Source organism: Gavialis gangeticus, unplaced genomic scaffold (assembly GCF_001723915.1).
Source record: "Gavialis gangeticus isolate Ggan-Ray unplaced genomic scaffold, GavGan_comp1, whole genome shotgun sequence".
NCBI classification, from domain to species: domain Eukaryota; kingdom Metazoa; phylum Chordata; order Crocodylia; family Gavialidae; genus Gavialis; species Gavialis gangeticus.
In genome coordinates, this window is record NW_017729031.1 from 110,654,812 (window position 1) to 110,664,484 (window position 9,673).

A 9,673-nucleotide genomic window follows, 5' to 3' on the forward strand; every position below is an offset into this window, starting at 1 on the left:
TAACCAACTTTTCTCCCCCCAAGTGCTTAAAAAGGGCTGGGGGGCCTGGCCCCCCCCCCCCCCAGCAACCAGTCAGTGACCAGGGAGAGGGTCCCCCCATGGCCAATCTTGCTGACCGGGGATGGAGGGTCCCCGCAACAAAATTTAGAAATGGGTAAGTGACCGTGCTGCTCCCGAAAGTGGCCGCACTTCTCCCAGAACTGGCCGCGGGGCTTCCAGAAGTGGCTGTGGCCTATATCTAGTGCTCACACTCCCTGGCCAGCACTCACAGGAGGGGCACTGGCTCTCCTGCCTTCCCATCACCTGAGTAGAGAGTACAGCCTGACAGGGGGTGCATCGGCGCTCTCAGGGGGTGCACATGCGCCCCCGTGCACTCCCTACGCATCACCACTGACAAATGGGTTTCTTATGTAACTTTGTGCAGCCACATTGGCCTCTTAACCATTCTTTTGTTGTGTTGAAACAATTTCTTGTTTGGTTTCCCGTGCCCTTTACAAGCTTCCAGCCCCCCTGGGCACCTTTATCCTTCAGTCTGTCTTCCCATGGCACCAAGCCTATTTCCTCCTTGGGTCAGTTGAGATCCACCTTTTTTAAATTTAGCAACTTAGTTCTGCTGACCTGATGCTTTCCCCATTTCAGGATTATGAAATCTATCGATCATGTTGGCTGTATGTTTTTTCCAGCAGATGTCCAGAAAAGTGAAGTCTCCCATCAGTATGATTTCATAACTTTTGGATACTTTTCACCCTTCCTTGAAGAGTACTTCATCCGTTTCTTCTTCCTGACTTAGTGGCCTATAATAACTCCCCATCATTATATTGGTGTTGTATCTTTCGCCTTTTATCTTCAACCAAATACATTTTGCTCTGCTATCTTCTTCCTCCTGAAGCAGGGAATAAGTGTGTGTGTTTTCAACATAAATGCAACAGCATCGCCTTTTCTCCCAGTTCTGTTCTTCCAAAGCAGAGTGTAGTTCTTCAGTCTTTATGTTCCAATTGTAACAGCAGTCTCACCTAGTGAGTAATGTTCAATCCTATGCCTGCTAGATTCTAAAGAGCTGAAATGCTTGAGTTTACTCAGGTTGTAAAAGAGCTGAGTTGCTTCTGCAAGTAGAGGTGAACAGTAGAGTGGCACTTCCTGGCGGTGGCATTCCATCGTGCCCCCCCTCCCCCCATGCTCCCCTGGGGCAGTGCAGTATAGCAGCACCCACAGTAGTGGTATGCAGTGATGGGACAATGTCCCCAGCAGTAGCAAGGAACAATGACAGATTCAGCATAATAGTGCCCCCCCACCCCCCAGCAGTAGTGAAACAGGGGAAAGCTTGGGCTAACAGCTACATGGGCTCCACTGGCTACCAAGTTTAACCTTTGTGGGCACATCTAAATGTGCAATTAGTGCTATATGGGTTTACTGCACAGTAATTTACTGAGGAGTATACCTGCCGTGCACAGGCCTCTACACATGTGGCCATTTGGGAGCAGATTTGCTCCTCATGGCACTAGCCTGCTCCCAGCCTCCTCTGGCCCTGAACCAGCCCCCTGCAGCATCCAGGGGGAGGTAGAGGCTCTGGCCACACCTGCTTGTGACTGGGAACCCTCTTTAAAAGGCAGCACCGTCCACTGCTCCCTGCCCATCTGCCTTTCTGGCCTGGAGCAGGCTGCAGCATGCTGGCACACTGTTCTGTGACCTAGTCACCAGAGCCCATGCCCACCTTGTGATGGCTGCTCCACCCCACAGGCCCCAGGAACAACATCCAACACCCTCGGCTCCTACTCTCCACCCTGCTCACTGTGTTTTGTCACCATGGCGACTGCCACCTGGCCCAGGTCATTCTCAGCCCTGGTGGCCTCCCGTGCTGCATGGCCATGTGGTCAGGCTCACTATGGTGTCTGAGGCCCCCTGGCATCGTGCTGCTACCACCTAGCCCCTGGGCTACCATCCACACCCCAGCCATCCAGGACTGGTGGCTGCACATCATCCAGAGTGTCTAGGATGATAAGCGGTGGCTGGAGTCCTTTTGGACAACCTGGGCCACCTTCCAGGAGCTCCTAGAGCAGCTCCAGCTACACCTGGTATGGGCAGGACAACACCATGTGGCAGTCCCTCTCTGAAGACACCCAGCTGGCCATCACCCTGCTCAAGCTGGCCATGCCCACCAGCCTGTACTATGTCAGCCACCCCTTCAGCATGGGCAAAGTGGCAACCTCCAAGACATGCTGAGGCACACCATACTCTGGGTACATGACCCCTTGGAAGTGGTGGTGGGTTCTGTGCCCTAGGCTTCCCCCAGTGTATCAGGGCCCTGGACAGGACCCACATCCCTGTCATCTGCCTGCCCCGTGGTGACCACCCCTACTACAGCCGGCAGGGCTTTCACTCCATTGTGCTCCAGGCCATAGTCAACCACTGTGGCAACTTCACCAAAGTGAAAGACTGTTGGGCAGGCAGCATCCACAATACCTATGTGTTCTGCAACTCCACCCTGCCAGCCCTGGTAGAGAGCAGGCACTTCATGATGAGGATGCTGGACCTCAAGCAGGGTGCAGTGATTGTCTCACCCCTCTTCATCAAGGACCCCACCCATCCACTCCTCCCCTGGCTCATGTGGCTCCCCCTTCTGCAGCCAGCAGCCAGGGCCAGCAGGGCCCCTGCACAGTGCTGGTCCCACTGGAGGCAGCTCCTGCTCTGGGACCACATGGAGCTGGGGCAACCAGAAGGGGTGGGCTCAGGTGGGGGGGGCAGCTCGTGGGGGACCCAAGGCAGGTGCCAGGGCAGGGGGACATGGCTGCTGGAGGCTGCACTGCACTTCAGCTTAAGCCCACTGGGGGGGCTTGCAGCTGGCCAGCAAGTGGGAAGGCTAGGGCTGGGGGCAGGGTGGCATGAATGTGACCACCAGGGACAGGATGGTGTCCAGCACCCAGAAGTCCTCCTCCATGGCCTCCACTGCCATGGCCACCATGATGGCCTGCCACTCCTGGGCCCCCACCATCCTCTTGAGGAGGGCAAAGTGCCTCTTTTCAAGGGTCAGGAGCTTGTCCCAGAACACCTGGTCCTCCTAAGCCCTCTCCACCTCACACACTACTCTTTCTCACTCACACACAATGTCTTCTATGTACTAGGCCTGCAAGTCTGCCAACCACTCCCCTGCCAGGGTTACAAGTCAGTCCAGCAGCCAGGTCCAGTCCTAGGTCCACCACTGCTGGAGCCAGTGCATACAGAGGGCCCTGGCCAAAACTGGCAGTGACCCTGATGGTGCATCCCTGCTGGCAGCTGGTGCCTCTCCCCTGCCTGCAGCTACTGGACCTGCAGAGCCAAGAGAAAGAGGTTGTTTGTGAGAGTTTGCAACATTTCTGAGATAACATACACTTTCTAAGCACTTGGAGGAAAAGAAGGTGATTAGGAACAGTCAGCATGGCTTCACCAAGAGCAAGTCATGCCTGAGCAACCTGACTGCCTTCTATGAAGAGATGACTGGCTCTGTGGATGCAGAGAGAGCAGTGGATGTGGTATACCTTGATTTTAGCAAGGCTTCTCATACTGTCTCCCACAACATCTGAGAACCTTGTGCAGGACCCTGAGCTTTGATGGTGCAGCAAGCAAGCCTGTACTGCCCCACAACATTCGTTACCACCTGGAGTGGTACCTATGTCTATGCTACATATCCCTGCTCCCCACAGCCAAGGATGACATTGCCACCAACTTCAATGTATTTCTTCACATGTGAGAGGCCTGTGCCTGCCTTGCTGAGTGGGCACAGGCTGCTCAATAAAGTTTTGCACTGTCTCCTGCCATCCTACCTGCTGTAGGGGGGAACTCCAGGAGTCAGGGGGAGTTCGGGCAGGAGCTTACCAGGTGGGCGAGGCAGGCATGCATGGTGACCCGAGTCCTTCCCCGCTAGTGGCGATGATGTGAGGCTCCTGGTACTGTCCCGGGGTGCAGAGGCACGGTGCCTGGCTGGCTGGGCAGGGGCCCCCTATGGGAAGAAGCTGGAGCCGGTGAGAGCAGGCAGTTCCATGGCTGAGCTGGCCCCCTGGGTGGGACTGAATACCCTGAGCTGGCCAAGGCAGGCACTGAGCCAGGCTGGCAGAGCTGCTGGACAATGCCAGGGGTGGATACTGCAGTGTGATGGGTTCCTGGCAGCCTGAAGGGCCCTCTCCCACTGATGACTTGTCACTGATGCCAGGCTGCAGTGGAGCCTGTGCAGTTAACTATGGCATGGTTAATTAACCACATAGTAGACTAACTGACTGCACAGTAAGTGTCTGCAAGTGTAGATGCTGATGCTTTACCATACAGTCAATTAGTCTACTGCATGGTAAAGCACCTCACGTAAGCGTGCCTAGAGGGACTAAGAGAAAACTCTGAACGCATTGACTCTGATGCAGTGTTAACAGTTAGGTGAGGTGCACTACTAATAAGGGTTTTACAAGTCTGTTTATTGCCTCATTTTCCTTCCCCTTTCAATAAACCATTATAGTTTAATATTGCTTAAAAGGGGGGAAAGTTTGTTCACATTGGAATACTGAAACAGAAGTTATTTCCCTAGGTTTCTGGGTGGGAGCTCAACCCAAGATAATACATGCATGTAAAACCCCTAAATTGAAATCAGCCCTTGATACTGCTATGCTGTGCCTGCCAGAAGGGTTACACACAGAATCAGTCCCAGGGAGACAGCATGCAGAGAACTGGCCCCAGCTCCAGCCCCAGCAAGAGAGCATGCAGCCACTGTCAGGTAAGACTGTCCTGAGCTTGCCCCATTCTCCCATGCCCCCTCTCCCATATTGCTCTCAGGTGCTTGGTACAACACCCTTCCCACTCCCCCTACCACCCCAATAGCACAAAAATCACTAGTATGCCTTTGAGTCATAGTGTTTAGCAACACCCAACATGCTTCAACTGTACATCCAAAGTACTCTTAAAATGAGGTCAGGATCATTCTGCACATTTTACAGGTAGCTGAGGCACAGCACATAGCAATGACTGGCTCAAGGTAGTCTCAGTAAGCCCATGACAGAACTGGAACTATAACTCATCTCTCTTGAGTCCATCCTCTCCTAGACTTCAGTTATCACATGGGTATTTGGTAGCCTGTCCCATAACAACCTAGAACAGGGGTGGGCAAGATGCGGCCCGGGGGCTGGATGCAGCCTGCCAGGCCATTCTATCTGGCCCATGGGGCCCCTAAAAATTTACAAAATGAATATTTAGCTGCCCCTGGCTGCCTCTCATGCAGCCCTCGATGGCTTGCCAAAACTCAGTAAGTGGCCCTCCGCCTGAAATAATTGCCCACCCCTGACTACAGGGCTGGTGCCTGCTAGTGGGACTATGGACAAACTTACCTTTAAAAGTGATTTAAAAGGGGAAATTTTGCTGCTACTCAGCAGAATGTATCATCTGTTATAATCCATTTGTTACATCTGCATGTAGCAACATGTTAGCTCAGTTGCTAAAACATTAACTCTGAATGAAATGGGGTTAAAGTTGGCATATTTATATCACTACAGAATTGTGCAGAGGTAGCATCCTAACAGCCTGTATCTATAATTTGAGAGCACTACAATTGTAATGCCTGTCTATAGAAACACAGTGCTTTGGCCTCCCCTTGGCTTAGTTTGTATGATTTAAGTCAAAGCTGAAGGTAGCATGTGTTGCAACAGAGTCAATAAGCTGTGGCTAGAAAACCAAAAAAGCGTCAGTAAACATACCATTTATAGCTGTTACCTGTCAGCTCTGTGTTCTTGGGGAACCCTGGCAAAGTATGCAGCCTGTCTGACTCACAAAGGACTCATGCCCACCTCACACCCTCCCTCACCTGAACAAGAACTGATTAGAGGAAGGATTTACAGAAAACAATAAAGATGCAGTGGGAGACGCACCTAAACCCCTCTAGACAAGGGTGATAGGAGTGAAGCAATTCCCCTGGCTTCATTTACATTGGAGATGGAACAGGATGACAACTCATTTTCATGGGAGATGAGACAGGAAAGCACCTTCATTAGCATTCAGGATGGAGAACAGAGAGTCTAAGGACCACATAGAATTCTGGGACCAGAGAAGCAGGGGAGCACTGCATGATAGCCAAATGCTAATCAACCCAGGTCTGCACACACCCAGCTCAGCATTTATCAGACCAATTCTAGTAATGACTCCTTTATTGGTATCCAAAACACTGCCTGTTGCATTGTGGGCTCTCTCAGAGTAATACCACCCATGTCCAGGAGTGATCAGTTCCTATTCAGCATATGAGCCATCATTTCCCCATAAACAAACCTAGTGTGCTCCCTTGAGCCCCTATAAACCCCCCCTACCTCAGTTTCAGTTTCTGTTCTGGTGTTTGGATCCAAACCAGTTCCACTGAGACTTCACCTCCTTTCCTGCCTGGAATACCTTCACTGATAGTGCTGAGGGCTCTGCCTACCCACAAGCTCCAACAAACACCTGGGAACCTCGACTGGTTCAAGCTTTGCTGAGTGGTGAGATCCCAACTCTCTCTCTCTCTCTCTCTCTCTGTCTGACCCCAGGAACCTGATTTTTGCTCCCTTACTCCAGGCATCACTTTCTAAACCTGACTTTTGCTCTCTTACTGCAGGCACAGCTTTTCAACCCTGACTTTTGCTGATCAAACTTGTGCTAGACTTCCCCAAACACCCAACTGAACCCATGTAATATTGTAACTGCTTTAGTTATTTGTCTCTCTTGTATAGCTATTACTACTGGTATCATCCTAAGTTCATATACCTGTCAATAAATAATTTTTATGGTCAAGATGCTTGCTATACTCTCTCTGAACCTCATTTACTCTTCTTCCCTCACCTTGACCTCCCCATTTGCTCTGCAGTAATGCTTCTTTTACCTAAGCCAAAAATCCCTGTAATGCCCAAAACTACTGTGGGATCTGCTCATCAAGGGAGTTACTACTAAGACCATTACGACAAGAGATTAGGAAGGCGGGGTGGGGAGGATGAACTAAGTTTGCTTCAAGGCATATAAGGGTATCAGCTGGAAGTGCAGAGTAACCCAGCCTGACTCAGATATGCTGTATTAACTGGTGTGTTTATGTCTGACTGCATTTTATTGTTGCCCTGATGAGCTGAGTTTAGGGCGTATCAGGGTGTCAGCCTGTCAATGCTGAATAACCCAGCCCACTCAGACGTACTCTGTTAGCTTGTGTGCATGTGTCTGACTGAATTTTATTGTTGCTCTGTTGAACTGAGTCCACAGCATATGAGGGGGTCAGCCTGTACATGCTGATAACCCAACCCAGCTCAGGCATGCCCTATTAATCTGTGTGTGTGTACGTATGTGTTTGACTGATTCAGTGGTTGGAGGAACCCAGCCCCATTGAAACTCAATCCTGCAAGGTAGCCTTACTGGGGGTAAAGACTTGCAGAAGGGAGAGAGACAGCTCCATATAGAAACACAAGTCACACAAGCAGCACATTGACAGAATTACAGAGACCCCAGAAATGTACCCCTAATAAATGAGTACATCCCAAAGTGATGGACAAATCTGGTAACATAACGGGTGAGCAAAATATGATCCACAGGCCAGCTCCCACCTCCCAATTGATTGTATTCAGCCTGCAACTGCCCCCATGGTGCTCAGCATGGGGCTGAGCCCTGCCAGCTCCCACCCTGAGCAGCCTGTGCCACACTCCTGCCCACTCTCCCCACCATGCCCCCCAACAGCATGGCCCTAGGCCTGGCTAATGTGTACAACTTCCTGGTAGGGCTGCTGCTGCTGCTGCAGCCACCCAGATATTGCTCCCTTCACCTCAAGTGGCTCCTCCTCCTCCTGCCCCTGCCTCATCACTCAGGGCAGCAGATAGTGCAGGGAAGTAACGGTGGCCATGGGGACAAGTGCTGGGCACCACATGGCCAGCCAGGTGGTGAGGAAGCTGCAGCCAGGTGACTCCTTAACCAGCACATGGGGCTCCGGCTCCAGCTCCCAGCTGCTTCCACCCATTCTGCTTGCCCAGCATGATAAACAACCACGTGCAGGCCAAGTGGGTGGAAAGCAGCCCGGCCAGGAAGCTGTGCACACAGGCTGAGGTGATGCAATCGGTGGCTGCAGGGTGAGCATGGGGTGGGTGCAGGTGGGAGCATGGCACAGGCTGCTCCAGGCAGAAGTGGGCGGGGCTTGACCCCATGCAGAGTGCTGCAGGGGCAGCCGTAGGCCAGATAGCAGGAGGACCACACCTGCACCACACCACCTGAGTGAGCTTCAATGCATGTGCCCCCTGCCTCCTCTGTTCCTCCTTCTCTCCACCCCCAGCTGGTTCTTGTGCATGGGCATCCTCCCACAAACATGAGCGTACACACACCTCCACACATACACCCCATACCCAGTCCCCTACACACAATATACAAAAGTAAGACTTTATATTGAGCTGTTATGCAATCACCTCTATATACACTAATAATAAAACAGAGAACAAAAATATTTTTTGAAATAAAGTTAAATTTCTTTATAGTAAATGTTTTATTTTAATGTATTTGTTTTTTTATCTATAATGTGTTAAAATTATACCTTCTGAAAGTTTTTATGTATGCAGCCCTCAACAGGTCACCAAAACTCATTAAGTGACCCACCAGCTGAAATAATTGCCCATCCCTGATTTATAGTGAAATTAAGTTCCCTGCAGCCTCAGGGCTCCCCAAGCCTGTGACTATCTGGGGAGGCCTGCAGGAGGATATGTGTTGAGGTACCTGCCACTCAAACCAGTGTTGTCCTCTTCAGCCCCAACCAAGATTCATTTTACATATACTGTGCATTCACATATTAGTGTGAGGATCACTGTACTACAGAAAGAAAACTGACAGGGGACCAGGGCCACATTGTCGCAGAGCAGCTCAAGTTTGCACTCTGTCTTTGTAACGGAGCAACATTAGGATGGCCTCACCCATATTCCTAACTGAGCATTGCTGAGATTTGTTTAGACATCTCCCAGTTAGTACCTGGGTAACCTGTCCTAGTGCTTTACTAGCCTCCTAGTAGGAAAGTTCGTTCTAATATTTAACCTAAATTTCCCTTGCTGCAACTTGAGACCATTGCTCCTTGTTCTGTGATCTGCCACCACTGAGAATAGTCTAGCTCCATCCTCTTTTGAACCTCCCTTCAGGTAGTTGAAGGCTTCTATTAAATCCTCCTTCAGTCTTCTCTTCTCTAGATTAAATAAGCCCAGTTCCCTCAGGTTCTCCTCATAAGTCACGTCCCCCAGCCACTTCACCATTTTTGTTGCCCTCCACTGGACTCTCTCCAATTTGTTCACATCCTTTCTGTGGTGTGGGGCCCAAAACTGAACACATTATTCCAGATGTGGCCTCATCAGTGCTGAACTGAGGGGAGAAATCAATTCCCTTGACCTGCTGGCAGCACTCCTACCAATGCAGCCCACTATGCAGTTGGCCTTCTTGGCAACAACAGTACACTGGTGACTCATATTCAGCTTATTGTCCATTATAACTTCCAGGTCCTTTTCTGCAGAACTGCTACCCATCCAGTCAGCCCCCAGCCTCTACTGGTGCATGGGATTGTTCTTTCCTAAGTGCAGGATTTTGCACTTGTCCTTATGGAACATCATGAGATTTCTTTTGGTCCAACCCTCCAATTTGTTGAGATTGCTCTGAATCCTAGCGTATCTACTACTCCCCCTACCTTAATGTCATCTGC